Below are 16,040 nucleotides of genomic sequence, written 5' to 3' on the forward strand. Positions count from 1 at the left end.
AAAGAAAAGCACAATTTAAGCTGTCTATAATTGAGTGGCAATCAGTGGGAAGTCTTAATTGTACAGATGAGATGTTTTAGCTGAGTTCTAAATGACAAGTCATCTTCAAGTTCAGCTTGGAAGTAAAAATACAGTTTTCTATAATTCTAAGTTCTTAGGGAAAGTATGCACAAAGTATACAGTTATAAAAAAATACACATAGTCACATACCTTTAAGTATTATAGCATCAGTTTGAATACACATTTTATTAAAATTTGATTATTGTATGCTTCTATATACTTCTATAATCTACATAGAATGGTGTTAATATTCCATATTAACATTTCCCTTTATTTCAGGCAATCAAAATCTACATGTTTATTAAATCAGAAAATATATTTAAAAGTTTTAATACTTAATTGTGACCTATGTAATCTCTTCCTGATACTGGAACTAAACAAGGATCTCCTGCCCATTCAAAATGTACAGAGATTCTGGGCAATTATCATAAGGCAAGAGCAATAAATTAAAAGCATAAGTAATGAAAGAAAGGAAGAGAAGTGTCACTTTTTAAAGATAACATATTGTGTTGTCTGAACACAGAAAATCTACAAACGATATTTTATTTCGCCACAAATTATAGGTTCAATACAACCCTAGGAGGTTTTCTTTTCTTTCTTTTTTTTTTAGTTAACCATTTGCAATTTGATTCTAACATTCATGTAAAAAATGCAAATACCAATAACAGACAAGTCCGCCTTGTAAGGAACAGAATGGGACATTACAGGAGCAGGCGCCAAGACAGTTACGGTAACCACAGGCAGGCAGCAGGATTGAGCAAATCAAAGCGAGAGAGGACTCCGGTGCTGGGGGACAGAGCCTCGTAATCCAGCTCACCAGCGCACTGTGGAGGAACAGGAAGTACCGCACCGACCCCCACTCCCCGGCAAAGCTTGTCTGCATAGTGAGACCACCACAGCCACTCACACACGAAGAGGTATGGAAAGCTTCGCTACTTACATAATGGGGACCCTGGGGAGAGCGGGACACGCCCCTCAAGCAGGTATCAGAGAGAGCAGAGGGTTGGTTTTGTTGTGATTAAGGGCGGGGCCAGCATTGTAGGCTCTTGTTTGAATGCCCTGCTGACAGCGAAGGAGGGAGCAGCTAGGCTTTCCTAAATGTGGGGCATAGGAGGAAGGAGGGGAAAGGCTGAAAAACTGTCAAGAGTTCAACGTTTAAAAAGTGGAGTCAGCTTTAAAGAAAGGTAACTAATAAAACGACAGCATTCATTTTTAAAACAGTTACTAAAGTGAAAGCAAACAAAATAAATTGCGTTGTATAAATACTGACGAAGATAGAAAAACCTGATGTTAGGTTACATTTAAATTCTGAGTTTAGAGGTAATTACCCCTATAATCAAAAACTTTTGGCCAGGTGTGGTGGCTCACGCCTGTAATCCCAGCGCTTTGGGAGGCCGAGGTGGGCGGATCACTTGAGGTCAGGAGTTCAAGACCAGCCTGGTCAACATGGTGAGACCTCCCCCCTCCCCCACCAACCCCACCGTCTCTACTAAAAAAACATAAATAAATAAAATAAAATTAGCCTGGCGTTGTGGCGTGCACTACTTGGGAGGCTGAGGCAGCAGAATCGCTTGAACCCGGGAGGCAGCGGTTGCAGTGAGCCAAGATCACGCCGCTGCACTCCAATCTGGGCGACAGAGTGAGAAACTCCATCTTAAAACAAACAAACAAAACCCCAAAGTAACTTTTAGATGTATGCGTATAAATTATTTGATTGGTTTTCGATTGGAAGCAACTTCTACTTAGCCTGCTACACTTTGCAAAAATAATAATAATTAAATAAATGCTAAAACTTCTCAAAAGAATTGCCTGCACCTCATGAATTCACCTCCCAGAACCACTTGATTCTTCTATCCACGTTCTTTGCTGCTCTTCCAAATCATTCCACTGAGATTGTGCTCCAGGAAATCACTGGTGAACTCATCTCTTCCTGCCAGTGCTGACTACCGTGGCTGGCGTCAGCTGAACAGGACACAGCTTCAGCATGCCTTCAGTTTTGAAATTCCTCAGTGCATGAAACTACATGATCCTGGATTTCTTTCCACGTTTCTGGCCACTCATTCTTTCTCCTAAACTGTCTCATCTTCCTCTAAAATGCTCAATATTAGTGTTCTAAGGTTTGGTCTTGAGCCATGTACCTTTCTTTTACATTTCTTTTCTTTAGATCAGGGATTATCAAAATACAGCCCTTGAGCCAAATCCAGCCTGCCATCTGTTTTTGAATGCTCTGCAAGCTAAGAACAGTTTTTAATACTTTAAGTGGTTGAAAAAAATCAATAGACAATTATATTTCGTTGTACCTCAAAGTAAAATTTCAAAGTCCACAAATAAAGATTCATAGGAAAGCAGCTGTACTCATTAACTAGTTATTGCTTTTAGGGCTGTTTTACCACTATTATGGCAGAGTTGGGAAGTTGCAACAGAGATGATATGAGGTGCTCTCATAACTGTACGCTGCTGCTTGACACCTTAAAAATGAATTTTCCCATTCATCCATATGTGGTACAATGACAATTTAAGAGACAAAGAAGAGCAATAAACTTATGCAGAATTACCAAAATTATATAATTTATCTTTTGTGGCTCCTACATGTCTATATGGTATATTTGTACCAGAATAGTGGAAACACCTTGTCATGCCTGATGTGGGGTGTCAACTTGACTCACTTAAGGGAGACTCAGATAGATGGCAATCCATTATTTATTCTCAGTTCTTCAGTAGGCAATGAGCCTGTTCCTATTCTGCTGAAAGAAAAACACAGGTGGTTTTGCTCTTTATTAAATGTTGGTCTGCCCCAGGTGTGTTTGTGAGGGTATTTCTGGAGGAGACTGGTGTGTGAGTCAGTGGACTGAATAGGAAAGAGCCACCCTCAGTGTGAGTGGGCAGTATCTCACCATCTGCGGGCACTGATGGAACCAAAAGATGGGGGAAGAATGAATGAACCCTCCTGGAGCCAGGACTCCTTTCTTCTGCCCTTGAATATCCAAACTCCAGTTTCTACCATTTTGGACTCTGGGACTCACACGAGCAGTCCTCTGGGTTCTGGGGCCTTAGGCCTTGTACTGAGAGTTACATCATCAGCCTTCCTTTTTTCTGAGGTGTTTGGACTTGGACTGAGCCAGCTGCCAGCTTCTCTGGTTCTCCAGCTTGCAGACGGCCTATCATGGGATTTCTAGCCTTCATAAACAAGTGAGCTAATTCCTCCAGTAAGTCCTCGTACATATCTCTCCATATCTATCTCCGATCAGTTCTGTTTCTCTGGAGGACCCTGACTAAAACACATCTCATAAAACTAACTCAACTTTTTATTCTAATTCTGGATATACTTACATTCCACCAAAATGCAACCATTGACTTGCTGATGAGTAGGGAAGCACAAAAAGAAAGGAACTGTTGTTTGCCTCATCTTTCCCTTTCCTTCAGTGTCACCATTTCTCAGCATAGTTGGTTGGTGAATATAGGAACTTGGCTTGAGTAAGGAAGGGTATGATAATGTTCTTTGATTGTTTGTGTTTCTCTGAATGTCATTGCCTCAAAGCAAGTTCTAATTTGAACAGAATGTGTGGTCTTCTGGGCAGTCAGCATTCCACTTAGTTGCAGATGTAGCATGCTTATCTTGTACTTGCTTTGAGTCTCACTCAGCTCTCATACATCATGCGTCCCCTGTGTTCTTGAGGCATCATGAAGACTTATATGCAAACGGAGTGGCAAGGAACAGCAGATATGAATATTTTATGTACCTCAAGTTGAAAGAAAAAAATATTTAAAATCTCAGGACTATGACAGCAGCACATTAAACCAACTGCTGGACCCTTCTAAGTGTGAAGCCCTGTGTAAATGCATACAACACACACCTGTGGAGACATCTTTGCCATCATGTCTAATGCTGCTTGAATTGAAGGAATGTCAACCTGCTTTGTACATGTCATGGGCTGTCTAAAGTTAAAACAGGAGGGGTGGTCTCCATACCCTCACATATCATTTCAATGGATATATTTTCAAGTTCAGACTCCAGTTCCAGCATTCCAGGTTTCATACATCTATGCAAGTGCAGAAGAAATATTCATATTTCAAATCTATTGAAGCAAGCAATTGAAGAGCTGTCATTTAGCCTTTGTTTAGAAGTTAACCTACAATGTAAGGGTATGCTGAAAGTCAAAAATCAAGAGAAGAATAATATAATTCTATAATTGCTTTCCAAACAATGAATGTACTCAGCTGAAATCAAGTGCTCATGGACTGACATCAGTATTTGGCAGTCTTTACCTGTGGGAAAAGATATTTCAAAGATGAAACATGTAAAATCTCATTCCAGGTCAGCATTAAAAGACACATATCTGCAGTTGATTTTGGAGATAAAGAACACTAACTTTTAATCTTAATTAAGTAACAGAATAAGCCACAAAAGATTACATTTTTCTTATCAGTTGATCTATATTACAAATATATATATACTTATTATTCTATTATTAATTATATCAATAAATATATAAGTACCTACATAATATTCTTATTTACATCTTGATCTCTCTCTTTCTGTGTATAAGTGTAGATATATTTATATATATTTATGTATATTTATATATTTATATATATATTTATGTATATTTATATATATTTATATATATATTTATGTATATTTATATATATTTATATATATATTTATATGTATTTTTATATATTTATATATATTTATATATATTTATATATATTTTTATATATATTTATATATATTTATATATATTCATATATTTATGTATATTTATATATATATTTCTATATATTTATATATTTATATGTATTTATATATATTTATATATATATTTATATATATTTATATATTTAGATATATATTTATATGTATTTATATATATTTATATGTATGTATTTATATATATCTTTATATATATTTATATATATATTTATATATGTATTTATATATATATTTATATATATTTTTATATATATATTTATATATATTTATATATATTTATATATATTTATATATTTATATATATTTATATATTTATACATATTTATGTATATTTATATATTTATATATTTATATATTTATATATTTATATATATTCATATCTATTTATGTATGTATTTATATATTTATAGATATTTATATATATTTATATATATTTACATATTCATATATATTTATATATATTTACATATTTATATATTTAGATATATTTATATATATTTATATATTTACATATTTATATATATTTATATATTTATATATTTACATATTTATATATACTCATATATTTACATATTTATATATATTTATATATATTTACATATTTATATATATTTATATATTTATATATTTACATATTTATATGTATTTATATATTTATATAGTTATATATATTTATATATATATTTACATATTTATATGTATTTATATATTTATATATTTATATATATTCATATATATATTTACATATATATTTATATATATTTACATATATATATTTATATATTGATATATATTTATATATATTTACATATATATTTATATATGTTTATATATATTTACATATATATTTATATATGTTTATATATATTTATATATATTTATATATGTTTATATATTTATATATATTTATATATGTTTATATATTTATATATATTTATATATGTTTATATATTTATATATTTATATATTTTTATAGATATATTTATATATATTTTTATATATATATTTTTATATATATTTATACATATTTATATATATTTATATATTTATATATATTTATATATTTTTATATATTTATATATACATTATATATTTATATATGTTTATATATATTTATATATATTTATATATGTTTATATATTTATATATATTTATATATGTTTATATATTTATATATTTATATATTTTTATAGATATATTTATATATATTTTTATATATATATTTTTATATATATTTATACATATTTATATATATTTATATATTTATATATATTTATATGTTTTTATATATTTATATATACATTATATATTTATATATATTTATATATATTTATGTATATTTATATATATTTATATATATTTATATATACTTATATATACTTATATATATTTATATATATATTTATATTTTATATATTTATATACATTTGTATATATATTTATATATATTTATATATTTTTATATACATTTATATATTTATATATATTTATTTATTTATATATTCATATATATTTATATATATTTATATATTGATATATATTTATATATTTATATATTCATATATATTTATATATATTTATATATTTATATATTTATATGTATTCATATATATTTGTATATTTATATATTTATATATATTTATATATTTATATATTTATATATGTTTATATATTTATATATATTAATATATTAATATATTTATATATTTATATATTTATATATTTATATATATTCATATATATTTATATATATTTATATATATTTGTGTATATTTATATATATTTATATATATTTATATATTTATATATTTATATATATTTACATATATTTATATATATTTATATATGTATTTACATATATTTATATATATTTATATATGTATTTACATATATTTATATATATTTATATATGTATTTACATATATTTAGATATATTTATATATATTTATATACATTTATATATTATATATATTTATATATATTCATATATATTTATATATATTTATGTATATTATATATAGTTATATATATTGATATATATTATATGTATATTATATATATTTATATATTATATATCATATATATTTTTATATATGATATATATATTTATATATATTTATATATATTTATATATTTGTATATATATTTATATATTTATATACATTCATATATTTATAGATATATTTATATATATTTATATATACTTATATATTTATATATACTTATATATTTATATATATTTATGTATTTTTATATATATTTATAAATTTTTTTTTTTTGCTGTTTTTTGAAAGAAAATTTTGTCAACTCAATGTTTAGAAGACTGACTACTCCCAGGCTTTAAATTAGAATTTAAAGCTATGTCATGATGGTGCCTAAATTTCCATTTTTAGCTGTGACCTCTCTTTTGAGATGCAGTCTTTTAGATATGCATCTTAACATATTGTATTGGGTGTTTAATGGGTATGTTAAAACATAAAGTGTCCAAATCAAAGCCATTGATCCCTTCCCATTCAAACATATTGTAATAGCTTTATCAAGATATAATTCATATAGCATAAAATTCACTCTTTTAAATGGTAAAATTAAGTAGTATATTCACAGAATTGTGCAACCATCACAACTATTTAAGAACATTGTTATCACCTCAAAATGAAACCCAGTACCCATTAGTATTTGCTCTCATTTTGTCATTCCCCCAGCCACTGGCAAACACAAATCTACTTTCAGTCTCTATGGATTTGCCTATTCTAGACATTTTATACAGGTGGAATAATTAGTATATGGATGTTTTGTCTTGTTTCTTTCACGAGCATAATAATGGTATCAAGGCTAATCCATGTTGCAGCATGTACTGGTAGATCTTTCGTTTTTATTGATGAGTAATACTCCATTTTGAGGATGGGTTTGAATCATAATTGTTATTTTCTTTATTTGGAAATTAAGTATGGTTTAAGGAGATACGTGTAGGTGCCCAGTTGACAAGGGGTGGACTCATAGACATAATTCTAGGTATCAGCTTGACTGGATTAAGGAATACCTAGAAACCTAGTAAAGCATTTCACTATGTATTTCATCTTCACATCATTGCCCATACTGGAGATACAAATTGTGTAGGGACTTTTAGGCATTTTTTTTTTTTTGCAAATCTGACTCCACGAAAATGCATTATCACAAAGTCGACTTTATAAGAATCGTGCACGTACATAACAATGTTAAAACTTCCTTGATAAATAAAGAGATGTCCTTTGTGGACATCTGAATTTGTGAAAGATAAAATTTCTCAAGATCTCTGCTATTTGGAGGGCTGCATATGCAGTGGTGATGCATTGTGGTTTTTGATTGATCTCATCAAATGACTTAGGTTGTTTTTTAGATAACCAGTTATAAAACTGGGTGCACCCAATTACCAAGCACAGTGATATGCATTTCTACATTTCCCTTTTTGACCTATTTTTTTGTGAATATGGTTCATCTCCTCATAACTGATATAACCATGTGACTTGGTGTTTAAGCTTACAAAAATACATGGGCTATTAATTGCCTGTTTTATTGTGTAAAGTGGCGTATGAAGTGTTCAGTTCTGCTTTTGGATGTTTCTCAAATAAATTACCTTTTAAAGATATAAATAAATATATTTTAAAGACTTTTAAAATTACTTCCTTTTAGATTTATACTTTTATGATTTTGATCTTTAGAGATTGTAGTGTTTGGGATTTTGGATTGTGTCTTTCAGGATTATAATTAACTCTCTGTAAGGACATATTCCATTTTGTTTATGCATTCATCAATTGATGGACATCTGAGTTGTTTCCACATTTTGACCTTTTTTCAAGGGTATGTACCTAGAAGTGGTTACTGGGTGTTATAGTAACTATATGTTTATCATTTTGGGAAACAATCAAATCAGTTTCCAAAGTTGGTTCATTTTGTACATTCCCACCAGTAATATCTGGTGCTTCTAATTTATCCACATCCTAGCCAAAATTCGTTATTGCCTGTCCTCAAAATTGTAGTCATGCTAGTGGGTATGAAGTGGAAACTCATGGTAGTTTTCATGCATATTTTCCTAATAATTAATGATATTGAGCATCTTTGTGTGTGCTTATTGTCCCTCATATCTTTGCCAGATAACTGTCTATTTAGATTCTTTTTCCCATTAAAAATATCAAGTTACCTTTTTAATATTGAGGTTTAAAAGTTATTTATATATTCTGGATAGTAGACCCTCATTACATTTCTTTTGCAAATATTCTCTTCCATTTTGTGCTTTAAAAAAAACTTAAAACATTTCTTTAGTGGTATTGTTCTTAGCTCAAACTTTTTAAGATTTTTATCAAATCTAATTATCATTTTTAAAGTAAATTATATTTTTAGAATTGTGGCTAAGAAATCTTTGCCTCACCCAAGATCACAAAGATTTATACTTATGATTTTTTCTGAGAGTTTTATAGTTTTAGTTCATACATTTAGGTCTATGATACATTTTGGGTTAACATTTGCCAATGGTATGAGGAAGGTGTATTAGGATTCTCTGGAGAAACAGAACCTATAGGATGCTATAGGATGTAAATATATATATGTATATATATGGAGAGGTTTATTTTAAGAAATTGGCTCATGTGATCCCTGAGGGCTAACAAGTCTGAATACGGAAGGGCAAGGCAGCTAGCTCAGGACCCAGGGAAGAGTTGATGCTGCAGATGGCTAAAGGCAGTCTGCAGGCAGGGACCTTAATTTCATTCTCTTAAGAGCTTCAACTGATTGAATTTAACCCACCCACATTATGGAAGGTAATTTGCTTTACATAAAGTTTAATTATTTAAATGTTAATCTCATCTAAAAAATACCTCCACAATGGCATTAAGACTGATGTTTGACCAAATATCTGGGTGCCATGGCCTACCCAAGTTGGCTAAAAAATTAACTATCACAGAATGGGACAAACTTCTTTTCTTTTTTCTTTTTGCATATGTATTTCCAGTTGTTTCAGCACCATTTGTTGGGAAACCTATTCTTTCTCTTTTGTATTGGCTTGACATCCTGTCTGAAAATCAAATGACCATGCCTAGAAGGCTTATTTTTGGACTGTCAGTTATTTGCCATTAATCATATATGTCTATCCTTATGCCTGTACCACACTGTTTGATTATTGTAGCTTTGTAGTATGTAAGTAAAAAAAGTGGAAATTCTGGTTCTGTTCCTGATATAAAGGAAAAGGTATTCCATCTTTCACCACTAAGTACTATGTTAGCTATGCATTTTTCAAAAATAGATTTTATAAGGCTGAGGAAGTTTACTTCCATTCTCAGTAGCCTGAGTACCTTTATCATGAAGAGGTTTTGGAGTTTGTCAAATGCTTTGTTGTTTGTTTGTTTCTATTAATGTGATCATGTGTTTTTTGTTATTTCTACTAATAATATAATGTATTACATTGATTCATTTCCAGATATTCTGCTACACTTGCATTCCTATATATACTTTCTTTGGTTGTGGTGTACAATCCTTTTTAGATGTTGCTGGATTCAGTTTACTATTATTTTGTTAAGAGTTTTTATATCTATATTTATAAGATTTCTGAAGTTTTCATGGGATGCAGATTTTTAAAATTTTGGTATCCAAGTGATGCTGACCTCATAGAGTAAGCAGGTTCCAATCTTTACTATTTTGTTTTGGAAAGGTTTATAACAATTTGTGTTAATTCTTCTTCATACATTTAGTAGGATTTACAAATAAGCCATCTGGCTTTTGTTTTTTCTTTGTGGGAAATTAACTTAATTTAACCTCTTTCCATGTTATAGATATATTTAGATTTTTTTTAAAAAAATTATTTCTGAATCAGTTTTGTTAGTTTGTGTCTTTCTGTGAATTTGTCCATTTCATCTAAGTTTTCTAATGAATTGGCATAGAGTTATTTATAATATCCCCTTATCATTCTTTGTATAAATTTCTATAAGCTTATGTTCCCACTTTCATTGCTGACTTTAAAATTTGAGTTTTCTGTCAATTTTCCTTGGTCATTTAGCCTAGTTATTTTCCAATTTTGTTTATCTTTTCAAAGAAGCAAGTTTGGGTTTCATTAATTTTCTCTATTGCTTTTGTATTCTGTACTTCATTCATTTCCACTCTAATCTTAATTTTTATTCCTTCTTTCTACTTGCTGTGTCTCTGTGTTTAGCTCTTCTTCCAATTTTGTAGGTGGGTGTTTATATTCTTAATTTGAGACTTTTCTTTTTAATATGTTTTCTATACATAAATTTCTCTCTGAGCACTCTTTTAGCTCCTTACTATTAGGTTTATCATATTATGTTTTCATTTTTCTTCATCTCAACCTATATTTTAAATTTCCTTGTGATCATTTTTGACTCATCAATTATCTGAGTGTGTTAACTTCCACAAATTTTAGAATTTTCTAAATTTTTTTCTGTTAATGTTTTCTAATTTAATACTATTTTGGTCATAAAATATACTTTGTATGGTTTTTATAGTTTTTAATTTATTCTTGTATATGACTATACCTGAGAATGTTCCATGTGTACTTGAAAATAATGTTTTCTGCTGTTATCAGTTGAGTATCTATAGATATCTGGTGGGTCTCTTTAGCTTATGTTTATGTCCTTGTTATTTTCTGCATAATTGTTCTATCTTGTACTGAATGTGGGTTATTGTCATGCAATTGTTCCTGAGTTATTTTATTACTGCCTTTATTTTACAAAAATATAGCATTTTATGTAAAACACAGAGTTTATAGTGTACCATTTTAATCCCCCCTTTTTAGTCTCTATTTTTTTGAATTATCTTAATGGTTGCCTTAAGGATGCAAATGAACATTTTAGATCAAATCAATCTGGTACAAATTAATAGTGCCTAATTTTAATAATATCCAAAAATTTTGCTCCAATATAACTTTGTTTCTTACCTCCTCATTATTGCTATTATTGCTATAAAAAGTATATCCTTTGTAATGTAGAACAATCAATACAGATTTATAATTATTACTTCATGCATCTGCCTTTTTTTGAAATGGAGTCTTGCTCTGTCGCCCAGGCTGGAGTGCAATGGCGCAATCTCAGCTCACTGCAACCTCCGCCTCCCAGGCTCGAGCGATTCTCCTCTCTCAGCCTCCTGAGTAGCTGGGATTACAAGCATGCACCACAGCACCTATCTAATTTTTGTATTTTTAGTAGAGATGGGGTTTCACCATGTTGCCCAGGCTGGTCTTGAACTCCTGACCTCAGGTGATCCACCTGCCTTGGCCTCCCAAAGTGTTGGGATTACAGGCATGAGCCACCGTGCCTGGCTGCAATTGCCTTTTAAATTATTTAGGAGAAGAAAAGTATTACAAACAAAAATGCCTTTATACTGCCTTATATTTGCCCATTGTTACCATTACCACTGCTTTTTGTTTCTTCATGTGGATCAGAGTTACTGTTTAATGAATTATTTCAGCCTGAAGGACTCATTTTAGTATTTCTTGCAAGACAATTCTACGAGTAAGGAATTACTATTTTTGTTTATATAAGAATGTCTTAATTTCTTCTTCACTTTCGAAGAATAGTTTTGCTGGGTATAGGATTTCATGGGTCCTATTTCTTCCACTAATCATTTGTTAAATACAACATCCTATGCTTTTCTTCATAATGGTTGCCACTCTTTGACATTCCTTTAAAAAATTAATTAATCTACCTATATGCCCCTCTCAGCTGCAGTTACTTATCTAAACATGAAAAATTACGAGTGACTAATTTCCCAAATTTCCCAAAAATGGTACATAACTAATGCCATGTAGGTGTAGATACTTAAAAATAATTCATTACAAACAATTTATATCATAGGATATCAGGGCTTAATTTTCTCGTGAGACTCCATTGAGATGGGCCAGTTAACTGTATATTGAAGTATAAATATACGTTCCATGAAAGTAGTACCATGTATGACTGGACTATCAGGCTTTAGTGGCGAAAATAGTGTCTGGTTCATACCTGATGCTTATATTAATTGCAAATGGACAAAAATTGTTTTTATAACTAAAGTTCAATGCCCTGTTAAGACAGAGAGAGAGAGAAAGAGAGAGAGAGAAAAATTAAATTAAATTTCTGGAATAAAAGTGCAAAAACTGAGCTTAAATAATTATCTGTGGCAAACACTGCTGGTTGCTTAATCAGTACTAATTTTTCTTTTCTTGCTTAGTGAATATAGATTTTATTTGTGTCAGCCCCTTGCAGCTAGAGTCAGTCATGTTCCATATTCCAGGCCATAATCTGTTAGTAGAGGCTACAGGACTTCCAGGAAAGCAATTCTGTGATTACTAAAAAAGAATAGGCCTAAGTAGCACACATTTTTTTTTTTTTTGAAACTGGTTCTTGCCCTTTGCCTTCTCCACATTCATCTTCCTTCTTATGCGGATGAAATTAAAACAATAAGAAACATAAAAGAACAGAGGTGGTGAAGTGGGAGTGGAATCCATATGACACTGATGGTGCTATCAAATTGTCACAGCAGCCCTGAATTGCCAACCTTCAGAATTCTTGTTACGTGAGAAGAAACAAGAAAACCTTCCTGTTTTATTGTGTCACTGTATTCAGGTTTCTCAAAATTCAGCAGAACACAGTCATGATTGAAACTAAGGCCCATGGTCCTATAGATAGCCTCTATTTGGGTTTAAAGAGTTCTGCAAACCCTTCAAAACAGCATTTTTCCAAAGCAAACTGACACAAAGAATGGTTAAAAATAACTTGCCTAATTTTACACAATTGGTGGCAAAGACAAAAGATGAAAGAACTGAGGTTTCCTGAGCACCTTCTGTACTGCTTATTTGTACAAATGAGGGAGTATCGAAACTCTCTCACATTTGTAAGTTTATGGATATAAAACTTCTGGACATTTATTCATAATTTGTCACCTTTAATTTCATATATACTTATCTAGATAGATTTGTTATTTACTTGAAAGCATGCTACTTTTAGAAAAAATCATAAAATTCCATAAATTCCAATTATAAGTGAAAGAAGTCAGAATAAAAAAGAGACTGAACTCTAATAAGCAGTATCACTCTGTGCCCCCAGAGCATTTACTTATGTGGGCAAAGAAAGTAGCGGTACTTGAAAGGAGATGATACAATGAATACTGGTGATCACATCGTAATACTTGTTGCTGAAAATTCCTTTGATTATTCTTGTATATACTTCTAGGGCTCACCACTACCCAAGTCTCCTGTCTTTTATGCACATAAGATAATTATAATTCCCTGCCTTCTTTTTCTGTTGGCAGTGCCATGTAACTAGTTTTGGCCAATCAGTTATGATAAACAAATGGCACAGGTTCTTTCTGTTTTGGAACATTTAGTGGCTTACCCGAGACCCTACAATGTAACTCTGTTCTTAGCACATCATCATGTGATTGTTTAGGAACAACGTGACTGAAACCCAGAAGATTCTCTGGAACATTGTCTTAGTGTTTGCATACATAAGTTTTAATACAAAATGGCAGAGTGATTGGAGATGCAGACCATTCAGGAATAAAAGTTTGGGTCATTCCATCATATAAAGAAACAAGAATGGCCAGGCGTGGTGGCTCATGCCTGAAATCCCAGCACTTTGGGAGGCCAAGATAGTAGGATCACTTGAGGTCCAGGAGTTCAAGACCTGCTTGGCCAACATGGCGAATCCCTGTCCCTACTAAAAATACAAAAATTAGCCGAGCGTGGTGGTGGGCGCCTGTAATCCCAACTACTTGGGAGGCTGAGGCAGAGGGAATCTCTTGAACCCGGGAAGCAGAGGTTGTGCTGAGCCCCGCCATTGCACTCCAGCCTGGGCTACAGGAGCGAGACTCCATCTCAAAAAAACAATGAATAAATAAATAAATAAAAAGGAAAAAAGAAATAAGACCAGCAGAGGATCTGACTGAATGTGAGAAAAATATGGAATGTGTAATGGAAGAAGGAAGCCATAGATATTAACTACAGCTGCTTGAGCAATTTCAGATATGAGGGCTCTTGTAGCTTTGGATATTTTCCTTTATTGTATATGTATATGCTTATTTATGCAAGCTATTTAGTTTTCCTCTTCCTCTCTCATTTTTATTCTATTTCAAGTATAACTTTACAATCTTGTCTTTAAGTAATAGAATATTCATTGGGACTGCAACAAAATTTTAAGAGTATTTAATATGGCTAGATAGATATAAGAAATTTTGGGACTGTGCTTCTCTTCATCTTAGGAAAACGTTAAAACTTCACTTATAAAAAGGACAGCTGTATCTTCTTAGCTGATAATATTGAAGTGTACAGGAGTTTCAATTTGTGGAGAAAGATGTGTATAGAAATTGATTGGACTGTTGTAATCATCAGTTTATGGTGACTGATCTCCAAATCCGCCTTTCATCACCTGCTGTGCAATAATAAAGTTGTATGCCTTGCATTTCTCCTTCATGGAAAACATTCTGTTAAGCTTTGTTCATTGAGAGCACTGTAAGAACACTGCAAGAGAAAGGATGTTAGTATTTCAGTTCTTGTTTGCTTCTGTTTTGCTACTTGCGGCTGTTGATGCATGGCTTCCAAACTGTGTTTGGGGATCTCACAGAGCTGAGTGCTGTGTTCCAATTTTGCACCCAGAGCTCACATTCCATTGGTGAGCTCACAGTCCGGGCCCTGGCCTGTGGAACACCTCACTGCATCTCTCCAAATACAGACCCACACTTTCTGGGGCTTATATCTCCTCTCCAGCAAACCAGTTCCCTATTCTCTGTGTGTGACCCTCCTCCCGGTACCAACCTCAGACCACCCACACCCCAGAAGTGTTTTTTTTAAATATTGACCTTCCTAATAGAAATATGGAGCACCTCAGTACTTAATGCTACCCTGTCAGCCTCACAGTTGCGGACAATCTCTGCCTCAGATGATGAGTTTGAAAGTGTCAAATATCCAAATTTGGATTTGAACCTTGGCAATCTGGTTCATGGAAATGTAATTACTTTATATGACTAGTTCCTAGGAATACTAATGGAAGAAAAAGATACATACATTTTGTCTTTAAAAGGCTTATGGTTTGTAGACCAGAAACATCTGCAAATAAATTTTCAATATAATGTTGTAATTATTGTGGTAGAAAAAATCTAGGTACAACAAAAACAGGAAGGGCGCTAAGCTAGTTTGGGAGTTCAGAATCAAATGATGCCTGAGCCAAACCTTAATGTGGTTTGGCTGAATTATGATAACCCAATCCTCAAAACTTAAAGGATGAGTAGGAATTATTTGGATGAGCAAGTT

General features: G+C 31.2%; 1 long non-coding RNA gene across 1 annotated transcript in view; it reads left to right on the forward strand.

Moving 5' to 3' along the window:
• The first annotated feature begins 917 nt into the window (after positions 1–917).
• LOC134740110 (uncharacterized) overlaps positions 918–16,040 on the forward strand; it is a 34,004-nt gene continuing 18,881 nt past the window's right edge. The window contains exon 1 of the long non-coding RNA XR_010127345.1: positions 918–977. This is a non-coding gene — a long non-coding RNA (uncharacterized LOC134740110). The remainder of the gene's footprint in view (positions 978–16,040) is intronic.

This window comes from Pongo pygmaeus, chromosome 7, assembly GCF_028885625.2.
Source record: "Pongo pygmaeus isolate AG05252 chromosome 7, NHGRI_mPonPyg2-v2.0_pri, whole genome shotgun sequence".
In the NCBI taxonomy this organism is placed as follows: Eukaryota; Metazoa; Chordata; class Mammalia; order Primates; family Hominidae; genus Pongo; species Pongo pygmaeus.